The following is a 24,582-nucleotide window of genomic DNA, read 5'->3' as shown; positions in this document are numbered from 1 at the left end:
TGCCCCGAGCTGTCATAGTGTTGTGCTAACCACTACACTACCGTGGTGCTCAATGATAGATTTTCAGACAAGTAATGCAATGGGTACAGTAGTGCTGCAAAATGGTGCAGGTGCAGAAAATTCAACATGATTTTGATGACTGGTGGAGCAGGTCTGCAGTTCAACACAGAAACAGGCCCTTTAGCCTGTCAGGTCCAAGCCAACCTCAATATCGTTCCTGCTAGTTCCATTTGCTCGTGTTTGTCCTATAAACACCCAAGCTACTCCCCCCATGTACCCATCCAAATATTTCTAAAATGTTGTAAACTTGCTTTAAAACATGATAAGAACTTACTTCAAAGCATGTTATAACCTGCTTTAACCATTCTTCTGGAAGCTCATTCCAGGTACTTGCTACCCTCTCTGTAAAGAATTTGTCCCTCAGGTCTTTTTATGCAAGTTATTGGAATCTCTCCCCTCTTATATTGTAGCTATGCTCTCACGTTTTGGATTCCCCAACCCTGGGGAAAAGACTATGACCACTCTCTTTATCCATACAGTTCATGATTTTCATAATCAGAATCAAAATCAGAATCAGGTTTATTATCACCGGCATGTGATGTGAAATTTGTTAATTTAGCAGCAGTAGTTCAATGCAATACATAATCTAGCAGATTGAAAAAAAAGCAATAACAAATAAAATAAAACATAATAAATAATCAAGTAAATTACATATATCGAATAGATTATTAAAAATGTGCAAAAACAGAAAAACTGCATATTAAAATGAGGTAGTGTCCAAAGCTTCAAAGTCCATTCAGGAATCGGATGGCAGAGGAGAAACTTCTATGACATCACCCCCATTCTCCTACATGTCAGGGAATAAAAGATCCAGTGTGACCTACCTATCCCTTTAACTCAGGCCCTCCAGCCCAGACAGCCTCCGTCTGCACGCTCTCCAACCTGACCATATCTTTCCTATAACATGGTAACCAAAGCTGCATACAATATACCAAGTGCATCCTCACCAATAACTTATATAATTACAACATAGTGCCCTTACTCCTGAACTCAGTGCTTTGACTGAGAAAGGACAGCGTGCTGAACATATCCTTCACCAGCCTGTCTAGTTGGGTGGCCACTTTCAGTGAACTGTTCACTTGTACTCCCAAGTCCTTCTGTTCCACTCTTCAGTGCCCAGCTGTTCATTGTGAAAGTCCTACTCTGATTTGACTCTTCAAAATACACCACCTCATACTTACCTAAATTGAAATCCAATCTTCCTAATCTTAGTCAACCTCCCTAAATGATCAACATCTCTTTGTTATTCACTGTCAACAAGACCCCTATAGTATTATCAGTAAACTTGCTAATCATGCTATGTGCATTCAAATCCAAATCATTTCCATTAATACTGAATAACAGAGGTCATGGCACTGACCCCTGGGCGACTCCACTAGTTTCAGTCCTCCAGGCAGATAACTGACCTTCAACATCATCTTCTATTTCCTGAGGAGACTGAGGTCCTTTAACATCTGTCAGACGATGCTGAGGATGGTCTACGAGTCTGTGGTGGCCAGTGCGATCATGTTTGCTGTTGTGTGCTGGGGCAGCAGGCTGAGGGTAGCAGACACCAACAGAATCAACAAACTCATTCGTAAGGCCAGTGATGTTGTGGGGATGGAACTGGACTCTCTGACGGTGGTGTCTGAAAAGAGGATGCTGTCCAAGTTGCATGCCATCTTGGACAATGCCTCTCATCCAATACATAATGTACTGGTTGGACACAGGAGTACATTCAGCCAGAGACTCATTCCACCGAGATGCAACACAGAGCGACATAGGAAGTCATTCCTGCCTGTGACCATCAAACTTTACAACTCCTCCCTTGGTGGGTCAGACACCCTGAGCCAATAGGCTGGTCCTGGACTTATTTCCATCTGGCATAATTTACATATTGTTATTTAATTATTTATGGTTTTATATTGCTATAAATATACTCTATTCTTGGTTGGTGCAACTGTAACGAAACCCAATTTCCCTCGGGGTCAATAAAGTATGTCTATCTATCTATCTATTCTGCTTCCAATCACTGAGCCAATTTTGAATCCACCTCACTAGCTCCCCATGAATCTCCCAAGATCTTCCAGATCACTCTTGAATATGTCATAAGCCTTACTAAAGTCCATATACACAATATCCATTGCCATACCTACACTTATCCCCTGAGTTATTATTTGAAAAGATCCAAAAACATTTGTCAGTCATGACATACCAGGAACAATAGGTTTCAGTAGGTACATTTAATGTCAGAGAAATGTATACAGTATATATCCTGAAATTCTTTTTCTTCGCAAACAGCCACAAAAGAAGAGGAGTGCCCCAAAGAATGAATGCAGTTAAATGTTAGAACCCCAAACCCCCTCAACTCCCCCCCATCCACGCACAAGCAGCAGCAAGGCAACGACCCCCCTCCCCCACCAGCATAAAAGCATCGGTGCCCCCCACCAAGCAGTCAAGCATGCAGCAAAGCACCAATAAATACACAGCCATGCTATCTATTCTTGATCAGGTCTTGATTATCCAAGTGATGGTAATTGCGCCCTGTATGATGACTACAACTGACATCAGGCTCACAGGCCTGTAATTCCCTGGTTCAATGTAGAAATCGTGTTTTCTGGGTTGTCTAGAACTAGAGCTCAAATTAGAATCAGAAAGCAGAATCATGTTTAATGCCACCAGCATATGTCATGAAATTTGTTAATTTTAATATACATTAAATAGTTGAGTGTCCATTCAGAAATTGGATGGCAGAGGGGAAGAAGCTGTTCTTGAATCAATGAGCGTGTGTCTTCAGGCTTCTGTACCTCTTTACTGATGAAAACAATGAGAAGAGAGCATGTCCTGGGTGATGGGGGTCCTTAGTGATGTATGCTGCCTCTTTGAGGCACTGTTCCTTGAAGATATATTGGATATTACGGAGGCTACGGCCTATGGTAGAGCTGACTAAGTTTACAACTCTCTGCAGCTTTCTTCGATCCTGTGCAGTAGCCACCCTACCCCCCTACAGACTGTGATGTAGACAGTTACAATGCTCTCCATGGCATATCTGTAGAAATTTGTGGGTGTTTTAGGTGACAAACCAAATCTCCTCATCCTGCTAATGAAATATAGCCGCTCTATCCTGATGAAGGTACTTGGCTGAAATGTCATTTGTACTCCTTTCCATAGACGCTACCTGGCCTGCTGAGTTCCTCCAGCACTTTGTGTGTGTTGCTTGGATTTCCAGAATCTGCAATTTTTCTATTGTTTGTAACAGCTGCTATCTTTCCTTCTTTATAGCCGCATCACTATGTTGGGGCCAGTTTGGGTCCTCAGAAATGCTAACACCAAGGAACTTGAAATTGCCCACCCTCTCCACTTCTGATCCCTCTATGAGGATTAGTTTGTGTTCCCTCGACTTACCCTTTCTGAAGTCCATAATCAGTTTTTTGGTCTGATGTTGAGTCCAAGGTTGTTGCTGTGACGCTACTCAACTAGCTTGTATATCTCCCTCCTGTATGCCTCTTGTCACCATCTGAGATTCTGCCAACAGATTTATCAGCAAATGTACGGATGGTTTTTGAGCTGTGCCTAGCCACACAGTCATGCGTGTAGAGACAGTGGAGCAGTGGGCTAAGCACCAGTGGTGATTATCAGTGACATGGAGATGTTATCTCCAGTACGCACAGATTGTGGTCTTCTGGTTAGGAAGTCAAGGCTCTATTTGGGTCAGCCTTCCACAAATGAGGTGAGAGGGATGTTCTTCATCCAGAGGTTTTTGAATCCGTAGAATTATTTGCTCAAGGAGGATGGGGAAAAAATAGTCACGATGATTGAGACTGATGGATTTCTGTGTATAAATGAAATTGGGGTTTGGGATTAGCACTTTCAAACGGCACTGATCTAAAGCACTGGTTATTCAATAGAGCAGCAGGTGTGAAGGGGCCCAATACAAGAACACAAGAAAATCAGAGAAGAAGCACAATCAAGCCCCTTGCCCCTGAAGTCAGTCCCACCATTCAACTTGATCTTGGATTACCTATACAATTTTAAACTCCTCTTGTGTACCAGCTTCCCATTACCCTTAACCTTACTGCTGCAGGAGAATACTCTACTCCTGCTTCTAATTTTTGGGTTCTTATTTCACTTTTGGGGAGACTAGCTTGAGTATTTCACACAAATCTAATGGACAGTATAAGGAATAAATACACCCTCCCCTCACTGCACTTATTTTAATGGTCCTCATAAAGCTGCCTGGTTTCTAGTTTAAAGTCCCAGCTGGAAGATGGCAGCACCCCCAGTAAGTCTTTTCTGCAGAATATCATGGTGCAGATTGCTATCCGACCCCAACTGGTCAGTTGTTGCTTCAAGGTTCAAGACAGTTTATTGTCATTCTTCGGTACAAGGGTGTAAAGGAGAAAGAAATTAGTGTTACTCTGGATCTGATGTAGCATAAAAAACACAATAAGCATAAAAACACAATACTTATGAATAAAAGATCATGCCCTCTTCTCATTGCTATCATCAGGAAGGAGGTACAGACGCTGAAAGGCACACACTCAGTTATTCAAGAACAGCTCCTTTCCCTCCACCATCTGATTTCTAAATGGATATTGAACCCATGAACACTACCTCACTTTTATTATTTCTGTTTTTGCACTAGTATTTCTAAATTTAACTACTTAATAAGATTAGCTTATATAGATTGACTTATTGCGAAGTGTAAATGTGAAGTGGCAGTAAAGTTGTGCTGAGGGCTTCTGGAGTGCAGTCACTGCTGCGTATGTAGTAGTGGGATAATCGGTGGAGGTGTTGATCAGCCTGATGGCTTGGGGAAGTATTCTTTCTGAGTCTAGTGGGTCCTGGCGTGGATGCTGCATGGTATACAGGGGAGGTCAGTGGCGTCGCGTTGGGTGCGGCCTACTCCGCCAGACTGACCATTGATATATTTCAATCCCAGCTCTTCCTGCAGCATGAATGACAGCAGAAGATGCTGCAGTGGGACAGTTCCTGAGGAAGTAGCCAGCATTACAGTTAATCAAATATTTATGATTGGCGGTGACATTTTTTCCTGTTGTGAATAACCCATAATCTTTCCAGGTGTTCACCTCTGTAGATATTGATGCACAGGTATCAATGCTTAAGCACTTTATTAAATAGCCTTTCATGTCTCCTTTGAACCTCCTGTCCTCATACCTCATCAATCTGTTTAAGAGAGTAAATTTCCAATATAGATATCTGGCAGGAAATAGCAGATCTGAATTACTTAGATAAAAGCCAAAAGGAAAAAAATGAAAAGGCTCTCAGCTATTTGGTTTCTCTCTCTCTTATGTGAACCTATGTATAATTACCATTGCCGGAGGTAGCCAATTGACTTGGGTATTAATTGCTTCTCAGCATGTTACATGCCGGAATCGCAGGAGGGAGATCTCCAGCATCCGACCACTCCAACATACTATAGACCAGGCCTTTCCCAGTGGTTGCCAAAGGAGGGAGTAATAACCCAAGGCATTATAGTGGGAGAAAAATCTGGCAGAGCATTTGAGTTATCCAATCAACATTAGATGGTACAATACTGGTCAGGAAAATTAAGCCAGTCAGATGAAAGAAAAATAGCTACAGAGGTAGAAGATAATACTTTGCTTTCTGCGGTAACCATGACAATCATCTGCTTGGAACTGGCATAAGACATGGTACCAGCGGCAATCTTCCTGTCATTTAGTGCTACTGCTATTGTGTATGTAACAGGAAGCTATTAAAATAAACAGAATCAGGACTGTCAACAATTATACAAACATCCCTGCATGGTTCCTTTCAAGCTTGATGCCAACACACTTGAACAAATTTAAAGGGCAATTTTTGCTATTCAATAAAAGCATCAAAAAGGAAACAAAATTAGAAAATATAAGACGTCAAAATAAATTATAATTTCCACTCGCCATTGAAATATGATACTCCTTGCAGTTTAGATTTGGAAGAGTGATAATGGGTGCTGAGATTGCAATGCAGAATTAACCCTGCCTGTATCTTCGAACGCAGACAACAAGCCAGCTTGAGCTAACTAGTCATTAAGGTTATCACAGATTCGAATCAGTGATAACTCTGATGATGAGTGGCTGCAAGGACCCATCCAATTCAGTAACTAGCTGAACCTAAAGCAAGCCAATATTATTAAAGCCTCTTAAAGGGGAGGAGTACCAAGGTAATAGAAATATCCTGGGCACTTATCTACCATTATGTATTACATAAAATCCAACATTACTTGCCTCTCAATAATGACATAATAAGGTGTAGGAGCTAGGATTTCTATGTTGCGTATTTATTATGAGTATTATGATAACTAGTCACATTAGTGGGGGTGTGGTAAAATCGAAGGGAATAAGTTACGTATCCTTGCTTATTTTGTGGTTGTTTATAGCTTGGGACTAACAGACGTCGTATCAAAGGAGGAGAAGATGGCAGTACGACGCAGCTTGCAGCGGCTATTGAAAGCACGGAGGAACATCTGGTGAAACTTCTGAAATGCCTGTTTCGCTGCTGCTGCTACTGAGTAATCCAGAATCTCCGGAGGGGAAGGCTCCGAGTCCTTGGCTTTGCATGTTGCTCAGCGGCCGGGGCGGGGTCGAAGCGCTCGGCAGAGATGGTGCTCGGTGCTCGGTGTTGGAGGGCTAGTTGGAGGCTCGAAGTTTTCAGATGGACTCAGAGTTGGCTGTGGTCGGGTGCTTCCAATGCATCGGCAAGTTTGTGGCGCTTCTGCTTGCGTGAGGTGATGGGGCTATTGGGACTTGAGACTTTTTTTTTACCATGCCCATGGTCTGCTCTTTATCAAATTGCTTTGCACTGTTGTAACTAAATGTTATAATTATGTGGTTTTGTCAATTTTAGTCATGGTTTGTCCTGTGTTTCTGTGATATCTTTCTGCAACATTGTAACATTTTTTAATGCATGCATTTCTAAATGACAATAAACAAGGACTGAGTGTCCTCATAATCTAATCTAAACTTTGCTGACCACTTAATACCACTTAATATCGCTTCAAGATTGTATGCCTCTTAATTGTTAATAAAGGATTTCAATAAAGAATTTGACTCCTCAGAACAATCATTTAATTGTAGCTAAGGGTGATTCACACAAGTATAACAATCCCGTGGTGATCGCAGGCTAGCAGCAATTGTTTTGTTTTTATTTTTAATGCGTTTTTTTCCGCTACATAAGGGAGAAAGAGAGAAAAGTCACTTTCAAATAATGTACTATTCTTCTCTGAATGCTTTCAATTTCTGTCCCAATTCCCTTTTTTGTAGCTCAGATTTGTACCTAGCCACAAGTAGAAGATCTGTCTTAATAAGTTATTCTTATACAGTTAAGTTTTACTCGTTAAAAGGATTAGATTAGATTAGATTAGATTATGAGGACACGCAGTCCTGTTTTATTGTCATTTAGTAATGCTTGCCTTAAGAAACAATACAAGATTCCTCCGGTGTGATATCACAGAAACACAGGACAGACCGAGACTGAAAAATTAACAAAAACCACATAATTATAACATATAGTTACAACAGTGCCACAATACCATAATTTGATGAAGAACAGGCCATGGCACAGTGAAAAAAGTTCAAAGTCTCTCAAAAGTCCCACATCTCACGCAGACGGGAGAAGGAAGAAAACTCTCCCTGCCATGCCCAACCACAGTCCGACTCTGAGTCATTCCGAAAACTTCGAGCTCCGATCAGCCCTCTGACACCGAGTACCGAGCACCATTTCTGCTGAACGCTTCGACCTCAGCCTGGGTCGCCAGCAGCAGGCAAAGCCAGGGATTTTGGGGCCTTCCCTCCGGAGATTCTCGATCGCACAGTAGCAGCGGCAGCGAACCAGGCATTTCAGAAATTTCTCCAGATGTTCCTCTGCTTCTCACGTCTGTCTCCATCAAATCAGAATTGTGCACGGCATCCTACTTACAAATACGATATAATTTCACCGGAGAGCTGCGCGCGCTGCATCGCGCCACCATCTTCTCCTCCCACCCGATGACACGGTGTGCATAAATTCGTGGTCTCACTGCCTAAAAACAGTATCTTAGTTTTGATCCTGACCTTGGCTGCTTTCTGTGCATATTTTGCAGTTCCCCTAAGTTCACATAGGTTTCTTCCCACAAACCAAAGGTGTGCCAGTTAGTTAACTGGCGAGGTAAGTTATCCCAAATGTAAGGGGGTGGCAGGAGATTGATTAGAAATAGTTACAGGAAGAAAGCTGAGAGAGTGGAATTGATGGGATTGTTCTGAAAGCCAGCAATGTCTCAATGGGAATAACAACCCTTTTCCATGTTGCAAAAGGTATGAAATTGAATATTTGGCATTATTACATAATGTGCTTAAAATAAATGTGTGTTTCTAGAAGATGGAGGAGGGAAGGAAGGTAATGGGATAATTAGAAGTGGGAAAGAGGTCACACGAATACGGGGAGATCAACCTTCCAAGGTGGGATATCAGCACTTCTCTGCTTCCTAACCATAGCTGTACAATGTATACACAAATACTGCTACAGCAGAACAGTTGAAGCAAGCTTTTGCTCCAAGTGCATAGAGGAGGACTAATGTGTTAGAGCAAGAAAGGTAAGCAACCTGATAACATCTACTCAAAACAGCCACAACACAAATTTTAAACAACATCTTTGTGATGGACTCCTCAGCATCAACAATATCTTCGGAAGGCAATGCCTTAAAGAGGAGGCTTACGCCATTAAGGAGCCGCATCACCTGCATCATCCATGCTACCGCCATGGAGGAGGTACAGGAGCCTGAAGACACACACACTCTGCCATCAGATTTCTGAATGGACGGTTGTGATAAGGATTAACCCTCAAGTATTAACCCTCAACAATAATGACCATTTAGACACAGAGAGGATCTGTGTTTACTGACAAGTGTCTTTATTGGTTTACTTCACAAGCATGTGAATTTACACAGTTGAATAACCACGTGCACACTCCTTAGGTTCCCCTGACTCCTCATTAACACTCAAAGAAGAGAAAAGGTAAACCCGGGATAAAGCTTTCATGCTGGCCTTGTGTCCCGATGTGACCTCCACATTTCTGATGTGGGGTCATAAAATTCCATGAAGCTTGATCTCTGTCACTGCTTTGCGTTTGATTCCACTCACTTTTATACACTTCTTATCAACTCAAACACTGTGTTTCAATCCCATTGGCCCTGACCCAAGTTAACATCATTTTATTGCCTCTTCACAAGTGACAACTTGTAATTAGTGCCTCTATTCTAAACCAGAGCAGACCACCCAATTACTAGGCTCAGAATACTCAGGTCAGACACAGACTCCCCTATTCATAAACCTGCAGGTTCTATCGTACCAAAGAATATGTCACAAATAACGTCTTCTTCGGAAATAATCTCTAGTTCGGCAGATTATCAGGAGCATTATTGTGTCCATCTAAAGTATTTTGATACATCTATTCCTGAGCAAAATCAGGCCACAAGACAGCTCACAAAATGGAGGCTACAGAGCAGCTTCACAAATGGCCAGCCTCCATTCTTTCAGCCTCATGGCAAGAACAAAAGAAATAGTTTTGTCCTCTTCCACTGTTCTTGACTCATTCAAATTCACTGATTTGTAGATTGTAGCTCTTTCTGGCCAACACAATGAACCCATGTACATTACCACAATAATTATATTTTTACTCTTTTTGCATGGCATATTTAATATATTTTAAAATATATTTCCTATTATAAGTTATAGTTTTTTATTATTATCTTTACAATGTACTGCTGCTGTAAAACAACAAATTTCATGACATGACAGTGATATTAAATCTGATTCTGATTCCTGTGATGTTGACAAATAAACAGTGTTATTTGCCTCCTAGAGGCTGCTGTCTGGTATAAATGAGAATATTGTGCACTGTAAGTTTTGCTATAAAATCAGCAGTATGTTAGAAGGCATCGAGAATGGATTGTTTCTGTTCTCTATAACGCTTCATCCTGCAGCAATACCAAGTGGCCCAAACAGAAGACAAAACTGTTGTCCTCTGGGTCTGTATGAATTATTCAGTATCATTCCTCATTCCATTCAATCTCTTCATAACTTTTGTCCCTATTAACCACACAATCCTCTTCCGCAATGACTTACTTCCATTTTCCTGTTACTAAAGATACCCTCATTTTCTATTAATTCTATCGGTTACCTTCATAACCAGGGAATATTCCTCAATGACTTGCCTTCCTGCTATCTCTGGCCACAGTCCCTTGGGAATCTAATGTTGATTCATACTTTTCCTCAACTACATGTCTAGAAATTGTTTGTTTGGGGATTACAAATTGACTTAACTTGGAAAGACCCTTGATAATTACTATTTCCAGGTCATTCCATGTCACTCTGGAAAGTAGAGCATGCAGTCCTCAACATAATTCTCTACAGGACCTCTAATGTGATATCTACATCAGTTGCACATGGGTTCATATAACTTGGCTTAAGGTGTTCACTTTGGAAACTTGCAGGGAAGTTTAAGCTAGATTATCAGGGAACCTCTGTTATTTTGAGACAGCCATGACTGGCAGCCGAGCTGCATTGGGTCTGTCTGACAGGAGCGGGGGAATAAGATAAAGGCAGTGTATTTAAATAAGAGTGGTTCCAGACAGTATTCACAACGATTGAAATAAGTGCCAAAGCTGGCTTTATGGTGGGAATGGACAAAATAGTCTCAGAGAAATGAGAATGTAGGAAAGAAACTTTGAAGGAAGAGACAATTAGGGTTATTTGATTCCAAATGCAACTGATTTTGAATATTTTGCAAAATGTTGCTGTAAAATGCAGCTCTCACACACATCATGCATTCCAGAATTGCTTTTCATTCATCCTCTGTCTTCATTTCTGCCCTGCCATTAACACCCCTTCCAAACCATTCAGCTGTGATGAACAAGCCTTCAACACTCTCTCAGCCTGTAGCTCCAGTATTTGTATCATTCAGTCTCTTTTTGCTTCAACCCTATTGCAGACCTCCTTTCATTCTCTCCCTCCTCCACCCATTCATTTCCTGCATTTTAAGTCAGGCTTTAATTCTAACTTTTCCTGGTTCTGATGCATATTCATCATTCAATTGTTCATCCCAGTTTGGCATAAGAACAAATCAAGGAAGGTAGTGCAACCGTGGCTGACAAGAGAAATTAGGGATAGTATCAATTCCAAAGAAGAAGCATACAAATTAGCCAGAAAAAGTGGCTCACCTGAGGACTGGGAGAGTTCAGCAGAGGAGGGCAAAGGGCTTAATTAGGAAGAGGAAAAAAGATTATGAGAGAAAACTGGCAGGGAACATAAAAACTGACTGTAAAAGCTTTTATAGATACGTAAAAAGGAAAAGACTGGTAAAGACAAATGTAGGTCCCCCACAGACAGAAACAGATGAATTGATTATGGGGAGCAAGGACATGGCAGACCAATTGAATCATTACTTTGGTTCTGTCTTCACTAAGGAGGACATAAATAATCTGCCAGAAATAGTAGGGGACATAGGGTCCAGTGAGATGGAGGAACTGAGCGAAATACATGTTAGTAGGGAAGTGGTATTAGGTAAATTGAAGGGATTAAAGGCAGATAAATCCCCAGGGCCAGGTGGTCTGCATCCCAGAGTGCTTAAGGAAGTTGCCCAAGAAATAGTGGATGCATTACTGATAATTTTTCAAAACTCGTTAGATTCTGGACTAGTTCCTGAGGATTGGAGGGTGGCTAATGTAACCCCACTTTTTAAAAAAGGAGGGAGAGAAAAACCAGGGAATTATAGACTGGTTAGCCTAACGTCGGTGGCGGGAAAACTTCTGGAGTCAGTTATCAAAAATGTGATAACAGCACATTTGGAAAGCGGTGAAATCATCGGACAAAGTCAGCATGGATTTGTGAAAGGAAAATCATGTCTGACGAACCTCATAGAATTTTTTGAGGATGTAACTAGTAGAGTGGATAGAGGAGAACCAGTGGATGTGGTATATTTGGATTTTCAAAAGGCTTTTGACAAGGTCCCACACAGGAGATTAGTGTGCAAACTTAAAGCACACGGTATTGGGGGTAAGATATTGATGTGGATAGAGAATTGGTTAGCAGACAGGAAGCAAAGAGTGGGAATAAACGAGACCTTTTCAGAATGGCAGGCAGTGACTAGTGGGGTACCGCAAGGCTCAGTGCTGGGACTCCAGTTGTTTACAATATATATTAATGACTTGGATGAGGGAATTAAATGCAGCATCTCCAAGTTTGCGGATGACACGAAGCTGGGTGGAAGTGTTAGCTGTGAGGAGGATGCTAAGAGGATGCAAGGTGACTTGGATAGGTTGGGTGAGTGGGCAAATTCATGGCAGATGCAATTTAATGTGGATAAATGTGAAGTTATCCACTTTGGTGGCAAAAATAGGAAACAGATTATTATCTGAATGGTGGCCGATTAGGAAAAGGGGAGGTGCAATGAGACCTGGGTGTCATTATACACCAGTCATTGAAAGTGGGCATGCAGGTACAGCAGGCGGTGAAAAAGGCGAATGGTATGCTGGCATTTATAGCAAGAGGATTCGAGTACAGGAGCAGGGAGGTACTACTGCAGCTGTACAAGGCCTTGGTGAGACCACACCTGGTGTATTGTGTGCAGTTTTGGTCCCCTAATCTGAAGAAAGACATCCTTGCCATAGAGGGAGTACAAAGAAGGTTCACCAGATTGATTCCTGGGATGGCAGGACTTCCATATGAAGAAAGACTGGATGAACTAGGCTTGTACTCGTTGGAATTTAGAAGATTGAGGGGGGATCTGATTGAAACGTATAAAATCCTAAAGGGGTTGGACAGGCTTGATGCAGGAAGATTGTTCCCGATGTTGGGGAAATCCAGAACGAGGGGTCACGGTTTGAGGATAAAGGCGAAGCCTTTTAGGACCGAGATGAGGAAAAACTTCTTCACACAGAGAGTGGTGAATCTGTGGAATTCTCTGCCACAGGAAACAGTTGAGGCCGGTTCATTGGCTATATTTAAGAGGGAGTTAGATATGGCCCTTGTGGCTAGGGGGATCAGAGGGTACAGAGGGAAGGCTGGTTCAGGGTTCTGAGTTGGATGATCAGCCATGATCATAATAAATGGCGATGCAGGCTCGAAGGGCCGAATGGCCTACTCCTGCACCTATTTTCTATGTTTCTATTCTGAAATATTAATGATGCTTCTTGCTCCGCAGATGCTGACCAGAATTTTATGTGTTTACTTCAGATTTTCAGCAGCTGTAGTATTTTTGTTTTGAGAAGTGATCATTGGCTAGGATACTGGGACAACTCTTTGTGTAACTTCGTAGAGCTAAGAACCATTTAGCTTACTTGAGAATGACCAGATAGGATAAATTGGGCATTGTTTGTATTGAAGGACAACATCCCCAACAATGCAGCCTTCCTTCAGTACTTCAGGAAAGGGTTAACCTAATTTAATTGTTCTATTTCTATGTACGGAGTGTGACGACAAACCAAGTTATCAGACGATTGATGCTAATGAGAGAGATAAGGGAGACAATGGAGAAATGTTCAAAATGTTAATGAGACAGGAGAGAGAGAGATAACGGAACAGAAACACAATTCAGAATATTGACAGACCAGTTGCTTTGAACCTGAACTGGTTGAAGTTTGATGGACAGGTGATACCCCAGCAGGGGGATAAAAAGAGCAGGTTCGCTAAGGCACGGCACTCACCATGAAATCACGAGATAACAAGACCCCTGGAAAGAGCGGTGTGCCCCCACAATTGGTGAGAGTTTGGAGGTCTGGTTCGCGGGAACTGACCATAGGCTCACAGGGTGTGAATGTACAACTGGTGGGAACCTGGTATGTGTGTCCGCCCTTGCCTGGGTGCCGGGTTCACCGTGGAAGAACGGTCGTATCTGGAATGGAGGGGTCACAGTCGGTGACCACAGCGGGATAGAAGACATAAAAGGGTCCGCCCGAAACCACCTGTGAAGACATCAAAGGTCTGCCTGAATCAAATTGCATCTCTCTCTCTCTCTCTCCAATGGCACAAAAGCGATTACTGCGAACTGTACTAAGCTGAACTGAACGCTGAGTCACTTAAGACTGATCATTTTACCCCTAGACTGCAATAGAGCTTGGTTGATTCCTATTACCCTAGTTCTGTGTACATGTGTGTTTTATCATTGCTAACCTGTTGCATCTACATCCTTACGATTAGAGTACTGTGTTGCTTGTTTCTTTAATAAAACTTTATTAGTTCCCAGTAATCCAGACTCCAATGAGTGGTCCATTTCTGCTGGTTTGGCAACACAGTTACGGGGTACGTCACATAAGCTTAAGGCTACTGTTGTGTCAGAAGATTTCACACCACCACAAATGATTGTGAAAACAGTGGCTAATATTGGCACAGTATATTCACACTTCACAACACAACAGCAGACTTGATTGCATGTACAAATGGGCCCAAATGTTCAGCAATATCACTTCACACTTTGCAGAACAAGATGGGCTTTGCGGATAGACCAGATTTATTATGCACTGCAGGACAACTTAATATATTAGACCATAAGACAAAGGAGCAGAAGTCGGCCATTCGGCCCATCGAGTCTGCTCCGCCATTTTATCATGAGCTGATCCATTCTCCCATTTAGTCTCACTCTCCTGCCTTCTCACCATAACCTTTGATGCTCTGGCTACTCAGATACCTATCGATCTCTGCCTTAAATACACCCAATGACTTGACCTCCACTGCTGCCCGTGGCAACAAATTCCATAGATTCACCACCCTCTGACTAAAAAAATTTCTTCGCATTTCTGTTCTGAATGGGCGCCCTTCAATCCTAAGTCATGCCCTCTTGTACTAGACTCCCCCATCATGGGAAACAACTTTGCCACATCCACTCTGTCCATGCCATTCAACATTCGAAATGTTTCTATGAAGTCTCCCCTCATTCTTCTAAACTCCAAGGAATACAGTCCAAGAGTGGACAAATGTTCCTCATATGTTAACCCTCTCATTCCCGGAATCATTCTAGTGCATCTTCTCTGTACCCTCTCCAACGTCAGCACATCCTTTCTTAAATAAGGAGACCAAAACTGCCCACAGTACTCCAAGTGAGGTCTCACCAGCGCCTTATAGAACCTCAACATCACATCCCTGCTCCTATACTCTATTCCTCTAGAAATGAATGCCAACATTGCATTCGCCTTCTTCACCACCGACTCAACCTGGAGGTTAACCTTCAGGGTATCCTGTACGAGGACTCCCAAGTCCCGTTGCATTTCAGAACTTTGAATTCTTTCCCCATTTAAATAACAGTCTGCCCGTTTATTACTTCTGCCAAAGTGCATAACCATACACTTTCTAACATTGTACTTCATTTGCCACTTCTCTGCCCATTCTTCCAATCTATCCAAGTCTCTCTGCAGACTCTGTTTCCTCAGCACTACCGGCCCCTCCACCTATCTTCGTATCGTCAGCAAACTTAGCCACAAAGCCATCTATTCCATGATCCAAATCGTTGATGTACAATGTAAAAAGAAGCGGCCCCAACACGGACCCCCGTGGAACACCACTGGTAACCGGCAGCCAACCAGAATAGGATCCCTTTATTCCCACTCTCTGTTTCCTGCCAATCAGTCAATGCTCTATCCACGTATGTAACTTTCCCATAATTCCTTGGGCTCTTATCTTGTTTAGCAGCCTCATGTGTGGCACCTTGTCAAAGGCCTTCTGAAAATCCAAATATACAACATCCACTACATCTCCCTTGTCTAGCCTACTGGTAATTTCCTCAAAAAATTGTAATAGGTTTGCCATGCAAGATCTTCCTTTAAGGAATGCATGCTGAGTTCTGCCTATCTTATCATATGCCTCCAGGTACTCTGTAACCTCATTCTTGACAATCGACTCCAACAACTTCCCAACCACCGATATCAAGCTAACAGGTCTATAATTTCCTTTTTGCTTCCTTGCCCCCTTCTTAAATACTGGAGTGACATTTGCAATCTTCCAGTCCTCCGGAACCATGCCAGAATCTATCGACTTTTGAAAGATCATCGCTAATGCCTCCGCAATCTCCACAGCTACTTCCTTCAGAACACGCGGGTGCATTCCATCTGGTCCGGGAGATTTATCTACCTTTAGACTATTCAGCTTCCCGAGTACTTTCTCTGTCATAATTGTGACTGCACACACTTCTCTTCCCTGCCACCCTTGAGTGTCCGGTATACTGTTGATGTCTTCCTCAGTGAAGACTAATGCGAAATACTCGTTCAGTTCCTCTGCCATCTCTTTATCTCCCATTACAATTCCTCCAGCATCACTTTCTATCGGTCCTATATCTGCTCTCACCTGTCTTTTAGTCTTTATATACTTGAAAAAGCTTTTAGCATCCTCTTTGATATTATTTGCTAGCTTCCTTTCATAGTTAATCTTTTCCCTCTTAATGATCTTCTTAGTTTCCTTTTGTAAGGTTTTAAAAACTTCCCAATTCTCTGTCTTCCCACTAATTTTTGCTTCCTTGTATGCCCTCTCCTTTGCTTTAACTTTGGCTTTGACTTCTCTTGTCAACCACGGTTGCATCCTTTTTCTGTTTGAAAATTTCTTCTTTTTTGGAATATACCTGTCTTGCACCATCCTTACTTCTCGCATGAACTCCAGCCACTGCTGCTCTGCCATCTTTCCCACCAGAGTCCCTTTCCAGTGAATTTTGGCCAGTTCCTCTTTCATGCCACTGTAATTTCCTTTACTCCACTGAAATACTGACACATCAGATTTCGGCTTCTCTTGTTCAAATTTCGCAGTGACCTCAATCATGTTATGATCACTGTCTCCTAAGGGTTCCTTCACCTCAATCTCTCTAATCACCTCCGGTTGATTACACAACACCCAATTCAGTACAGCCGATCCCCTAGTGGACTCAACAACAAGCTGTTCTAAAACGCCATCTCGCAGACATTCTACAAATTCTCTCTCTTGAGATCCAGTGCCGACATGATTTTCCCAATCCACTCGCATGTTAAAATCCACCACAATTATCATAACAGGGCCCTTCTGACAAGCCTTTTCTATTTCCTGTTGTAATTTGTAGTCCACATCCCTGTAGCTGTTTGGAGGCCTATAAATAACTGCCATCAGGGTCCTTTTAACCCTGCAATTTCTTAGCTCAACCCATAAATATTCTGCACCTTCCGATCCTATATCACCTCTTTCTAATGATTTAATATCATTTCTTCCCAATAAAGCCACACCTCCCCCTCTGCCTACCTTCCTATCCTCTGATATCCTTGGATGTTCAGCTCCCAGAGACGTGCATCCGTTAGCCACGTCTCAGTGATGGCCACAATATCATACCTGCCAATCTGTAGCTGTACGACAATATCATCCACTTTATTCCTTATGCTGCATGCATTTAAATATAACACCTTAAGACCAATATTTGGTACTTTTCGCTTTGATTTCACTGCAACTTTATTGCACTGCAACTCATCCCGATGACTACAAATTTGTCCCATCACCTGCCTGTCTTTCCTGATATCTTTACTGCTCACTACCTTAGATTTATTTCTGTTTTCCCCTTCATCCGCTCTGTCATTCCAGTTCCCATCCCCCTGCCAGATTAGTTTAAACCCTCCCTAACAGCTCTATTAAACTTTCCCGCCAGGATATTGGTCCCCTTCGGGTTCAGGTGTAACCTGTCCTTTTTGAACAAGTCATACTTCCCCCAGAAAAGATCCCAATTATCCAAGAATCTGAAGCCCTGCCCCCTGCACCAGTCTCTCAGCCACACATTCATCTACCTGACCCTACTATTCTTGCCCTTGCTAGCACATGGCACAGGTAGCAATCCTGAGATTACTACCCTGGAGGTCCTGCTTCTCAGCTTCCTTCCTAACTCCTGGAAATCTCTCTTCAGGACCTCCTCCTTTGTCCTATCTATGTCTTTGGTACCAACATGTACCAAGACAACTGGCTACTCACCCTTCCCCTTCAGAATATTCAGGACCCGATCCAAGACATCCCGCACCCTGGCACCTGGGAGGCAACACACCATGCGGGTATCTCTATCAGGCTCACAGAATCTCCTGTCCATTCCCCTGACTATGGAATCCCCCACGACTACTGCATTCCACTTCTCCCTCCTTCTCTGCTGCACAACAGCGCCAGGCTCAGTGCCAGAGACCCGGTCACCGTGGACGTCCCCTGTCAGGTCATCCCCCTCAACAGCATCCAGAACAAGATATTTGTTGCTGAGGGGGACAGCTACAGGTGTGCTCTCCACTATCTGTATTGATCATATTGGTGATCAATAAGAATTAAAATCTACAAAGTTTTGTTATAGAAATTAAATCATCTGTACTTATCTTTATAACAAAGTATTGGTATAGAAACTCATTGTCACTTTACAAGAAAAAAAATTCCAATTAGCGGTAGATTTGGCAAAACGTTCCAGAGCCTGAAATTCTCAATATGTTGAGGTTAAGAAATATTGAAAGTTAATTATTGAAATTCCCAACATGTGATGGACCTACTCACATTGAAATAAATATATCTTAGTGAACCAACTTTTGAATAGTTAACAAGATTACTAATAAAATAACATTTTGCTGGATGTTTTTGTTGGTCAATGAAGGAATGCAGTCCTTGTCAAACACAGAGTGAAGCTCTTCTTGGTTGTACCACCTTAGGTACCCCAGAGAATAATCTTATGCATGTTGTTCTGTGCATTTTTATTTCCTGATTCACTCCATTGGATGGATTTCTACTGTGATCAAACTGAAAAAAACAGACTTCCTCAGAAATTATTATGATAGAAGCCTGTATGCTCTTTGATTAGTTTACGTAGCAGCTACTTCTCTGTTCCCCCCATCTCCTTTTTCTTTGGTGCCAAAGAACAGGTACTTTAAACTGGCAAGGCATAGAAGGATATGACCTAATGCATGCAAATAGGGTTAATGTAGATGAGCAAAAGTGGCCCCCTTTCTCCTCTGTACAACTCTTTGTCTCTACCACTGTTAAATACATCAGCAGATTGCACTAATTTTCTATTTGCAATCAAGGGACTTGTACCTCCAGAACTACTCATAAAATAATCTGAGGTTCATTAACCCTGGTCAGATTGGAGGCTCTGTTAAGTGCAACTCATCCAACTCCCATATCATAGAGAACAGCAAATTACTGATGGAGTGGCACAAAGGGAAAAGAGCAAAACCATAATTTGTGATAACTTGGTCTGCTCACCAGACAAATTTCATCTCCAATGAATTTCATCAGCCATTAGCTCCTTTTCTACCCAAATATAGCTAATTAAACAGTGGCAGATAATGGCTATGCACTGTCAATGATCTGATACTTACCAATTTGTCAGAACAAGTCATAGGTCATAGAATTCTCTTCTTTATTCATGAAGTTGCACTTTCATAGTATTTAGAAATAACATGTCATTTTGATAGATTGGATTCCGGCACACCAAATATGTTTTTATAATTAGTTAAGCTAATAGAGTAATATGGTCTGTTTATCCATGGAGTTGTTTATTATGCAAAATAACCTGATGCAATTTGTGCTGATCTTTGCTGAAATTACAGCAGATCAGATTCTGTCCTTTCTTCCTGAGCAGCAAAGTCCAAATTCCTCTCCAGGCTGAAGATGAAGAGCTTTTATACTGAAACAAGTGATCAGTTACAGAACTTGATTAAACTGAAATGTAACCTATCTATAGGTGTCACTTGTGTCTGTTACTGAGGATATTTTATTATAGTCCCTAGAGACGGTACAGATTGAATGAGCGCTATACAAAAGAAGACATTTTCTAATGTTTATTCCTTTTGAGAACAGACTCATTCTTTGAAATTTATCTGTCAAGATTAAGCTTTGTTAACAACTATACCAATTTACAGATACATACTTCTGTTTTTATGAACATTCTTCTGTGTTTGTCAGGCCTTCATCAGTTGCTTCAATACATAATGAAGACTTAGATTTATTCTATTATTGTATGTTAAAGAGACCCCTTTAGCACAAATTAAGAACTTGCATTTCCTTTGCCTGTACTCCGGAGTTCAGGATTTTTCAATTTTTTGACTTAGTTATTACAAGGAAAGGTAACTAAAACTTACATCAGTAGCGTCTTTCAGATTGCATAGAAGTTTGACTGCTCCAGCCAAACCACCTGAAATGAGCTCTGCTGATACTGTGAAAGTAATGGAATAGGTGAAGTCATGTCACATATTATGAGTAATGAAAGAGAGTGCCTATAATCTTTGCATCATGTTCCATCTCTGCTGCAGAGAAAAGTTACAGCTGAGAGTCCTTGAGTCTGCTTTGGGTGTGAAACATTTCAACTAGTACTTGTATGGGAGAGAGTGTATCATCATTAATGACCATTATCCACTGGTAACACACATCAAAGTTGCTGGTGAACGCAGCAGGTCAGGCAGCATCTATAGGAAGAGGTGCAGTCGACGTTTCAGGCCGAGACCCTTCGTTAGTCCTGACGAAGGGTCTCGGCCTGAAACGTCGACTGCACCTCTTCCTATAGATGCTGCCTGACCTGCTGCGTTCACCAGCAACCTTGATGCGTGTTGCTTGAATTTCCAGCATCTGCAGAATTCCTGTTGTTTGCGTTATTATCCACTGGTGTCCATTTTCAATCCACAGAAGGGTGTTCCACTAACAGCAGCAGTACAAATGTAGAGATGGGCTCTGTTTCTTGGAGGACACAAATACAAGATTGAATTCCAGAGCACAATTAATCATGGAAATGCTGGTGGTTGCCCCATTTACCCTTGAAAAAGGAAATACCTCAATCTTTTACAAAAGACATATTCTTCTCTTGACATATTCTCCTGAATGCAAATTGGAAGTCTCCATAATACAGCGGAGATGATCCAAAGGGATACCAAAAAAAGACCACACACTGACTCAGATCCACATGGCCACCCAAAATGGATGAATATGCAGCAGAAATTCTAGTTCCCCCATTTTTACTAGTGCTGGTATGAACTTGCCCTTGATGAGGGTTGCTTTATGTGGAGATTCGGAGTTGTTGCATCATCCAAGCTCCAAGTGTTGGAGGAGCTACATGCTAATCATCTCGATGTGGTCAAAATGAAAGTGTTGGCTTGAAGCTTCGTCTGCTGCCTTGGGATAGATCAACCGATCAAGCAGCTTGCCATGCACCACTTGGGATGTCAACACTTAGAGAAGATGCCAATAACAGCTGCTCTCCATCCCTGGGAATGGCTTGCATTGTCCTGGCAGAGGATTCATGTGGATTTTGCCAGACCATTCATGAGCACAAATATATTGGTAGTAGTGGATGCAGCTATAAAGTGGCCAGAAGTGGTCCCAATAGCCTCCACTACAGCTTCGCACACTGTTGATGTGTTGAGAAACCTCTTCTCAAGGACTGGTGTTGCAGCAAATTTAGTCACTAACAATGGACCATAGTTTGTTGTAGAACAGTTCCAGTCATTCCTGAAAATGAGTGGAATGAGAGATATTACGTTTGCACCGTACCAACCAGCTACAAATGGCTTGGAGGAAAGGTATGTTCAAAGCCCAAAAGAATGCACTGCAAGCAATGTCAACAGAACACACTACACTGACACTGAATCAGAGGCTCGCCAATTTCCTCCTTGCATTTGCAATGCAGCACACTCCACAACCAATAATTCACCAGCTATGCTGTTTCAGAGTTGCCCCTTGTGCTCACACTTGGATATCCTCAAACCCAATCCCAGTAGGAATATGCAAGACAAACAGCTGTGACAAATTGAGGGCTCCACAACCAAGGAGGTATGATTCCTACTGGACAAGCAGTGCTGGTGAGGGACTACGGAGGCGATCTGATCAAAAGCGGGCTTTTGTAATGATTAAGGGACAGAACTGGAACATTCTCCTATACAATGGAGATAGTGTTTGATGTCATCTGGAGACGAAACATCAAACAGCTGAGGAGAGCAGAATCGAACACTGGAGAAGGAAGGTGGCCACTTGCTGCAGTCCTCTGAGTCAACTCAGTCTAGAGTACTGAGTCTAGACTACAAGAGCAAGGATGTGATGCTGAGGCTTTATAAGGCACTGGTGAGGCCTCACCTTGAGTATTGTGAACAGTTTTGGGCCCCTCATCTTAGAAAAGGTGTGCTGGCATTGGAGAGGGTCCAGAGGAGGTTCACAAGGATGATTCCAGGTATGAAAGGGTTATCATACGAGGAACATTTGATGGTTTTGGGTCTATATACGCTGTTATTGAGAAGGATGAGGTGGGGGGATCTCATGGAAACCTTTCGAATGTTGAAAGGCCTAGACAGAGTAGACGTGGAAAGGATGAAAGAATCTAGTACAAGAGGACACAGCCTCAGGATAGACGGGCACCCTTTCAAAACAGAGATGTGGAGAAATTTCTTTAGCCAAAGGATGGTGAATTTGTGGAATTTGTTGCCACATGCAGCTGTGGAGGCCAGGTCATTGGGTGTATTTAAAGCAGAGGTTGATAGGTTCTTGATTGGACAAGGCATCAAAGGTTATGGGGAGAAGGCCGGGAACTGGGGTTGAGGAAAAGATAGAACAAAAGGATCAGCCATGATTGAATGGCAGAGCAGACTTGTTGGGCCAGATGGCTTAATTCTGTTCCTATGTCTTATGGCCCTTTCATAATTCATTATGGGTTATATGTAAAAGTCTTGTGAATGGCATATGTCATTATGCCACCAGGTCATATGTATACACCTCACTAGAATTAAAACTATGTACACACAGCCCTGGGTTCCCGTGTTTCTTTTCAATTACTTTTAGAGGTACAAACCATAAGGATTACCTGTCATTCAAGCTTTCCGTACTGGAAATTGAAGAGATCAGCGATTGAAGATCCAAAATAAATCATCAAATAGACTTTTCAGATTAACTTCCTTTGTCGCACAGAGGTGGATGTGTGACTCTATTACTTCTCAGTTAGGAATCGTTTCTAGTGCCATTTTCGTGTAGGTATTGGAAAGATATCCTTGTGTTCCTCTCATCCAACCCTGGGATACTTGGAAAATGAACAACCTAATGAGTGGTTTGCTAATTGTTGATCTCCTGCCTCCAACCTCCTCATATAGTCGAACAATATCTTCCTACTGTCCACAATATTTGTACTATCATTGTTAGTGTTTAAAGAAACTGTAGGCGAATCGCTCTTTATTAATTACCTCTGTTATTTTTCTCCTGGGAAGTTCACAGCTGTCTTCTAGTGATTACTATAGAAATACTGGAGTCAACAGTCCTTTTCTGGAAGTTAACATTGGAAGAAAGGACTGTTCCTTACAAGAATATCCATCATAATTCAATGCTTAATCAAAGTCCAGGAATAACTCAGCAGCTGCTGGTTGCTGTAAATCGAACTTTTTGTCTAAAAAGAAGCTGCATGGTACAGAATCAAATGAAAACTAAATAGCTATATCAGCTAACATAGGATCACACACAAGTGCAGGAGGAACTCAGCAGGTCAGGCAGCATCTATGATATGAAAAAACAGTTGACATTTTGTGGCTGAGACCCTTCATCAGGACTGGAAAGGAAGGGGGAAGTTGACAGAATAAAAGAGTAGAGTGAAGGGAAGGAGGACAAACTAGAAGGTGATAGGTGAATCATGGTGGGCAGGAAGGATAAAGGCCTGGAGAAGAGGGAATCAGATAGGAGAGGAGAGTGGACCATGGGAGAAAGGGAAGAAGAGGGGTATAAGGTCAAGGTTTTAGGCAGGTGAGGAGAAGAGGTAATAGGACAGACTAGTAAATAGAAGAAGAAGGATGGGGAAAAATTACTGGAAGGAGAAATCGATGCACATGCCATCAGGTTGGAAGCTACCTACACAGAATATGAGGTGTTGCTCCTTCACCCTGAGAGTGGAAGAGGAGGCCATGGACTGACATGTCAGAACAGGAATAGGGGATGGGAATTAAAATGGTTGGCTAGCGGGCAATTCTACCTTTTGTAGATGGAGCGGATGGAGCGCAGTCCCCCAGTTTATTCACATCTCACCAGTGTAGATGAGGCCATATCGAGAGCACTGGATACAATGGATGAACCACAGATTTGCAGCTGAAGTGTTGCTTCATCTGAAGGACGGTTTGCTTTCCTGAATGAAGGTGAGGCAGGTGCAGGGTCTCAGCTCGAGTATTGATTACTCTTTTTCATCGATGCTGCCTGGCCTGCTCATTTCCTCCAGCATTTTCTGAGAGGTGTAGTATTTCTATCTCCTGCACTAATAACAGAGAATTTTAGTAACAACAGCAGTAATAACAGAGAATTTTAGTTTTTTGAGGTCATTTAAATCTTTACATCATAAGATACAATGTTAAATTAGAGCTTACAAGGACAATGTGGTGCATAATTCTCACTAATTAGACTACCTTGCATTGTACAACAGAAGCTATCCTACCTACTAGGCAGGTTATGCTGTGAAACACATTTATAAAAATGTTTATCATTCTTAATCCTGGACAAAAGCCTAAGGCTTTAAAATAACTGCTCTTGAATCACTATTTGCTTTGATCTCCTTGACTACACATCATTCAAATATGCT

Source organism: Mobula hypostoma, chromosome 26, assembly GCF_963921235.1.
Source record: "Mobula hypostoma chromosome 26, sMobHyp1.1, whole genome shotgun sequence".
Taxonomy (NCBI): Eukaryota; Metazoa; Chordata; class Chondrichthyes; order Myliobatiformes; family Myliobatidae; genus Mobula; species Mobula hypostoma.
This window is presented reverse-complemented; position numbering follows the sequence as displayed.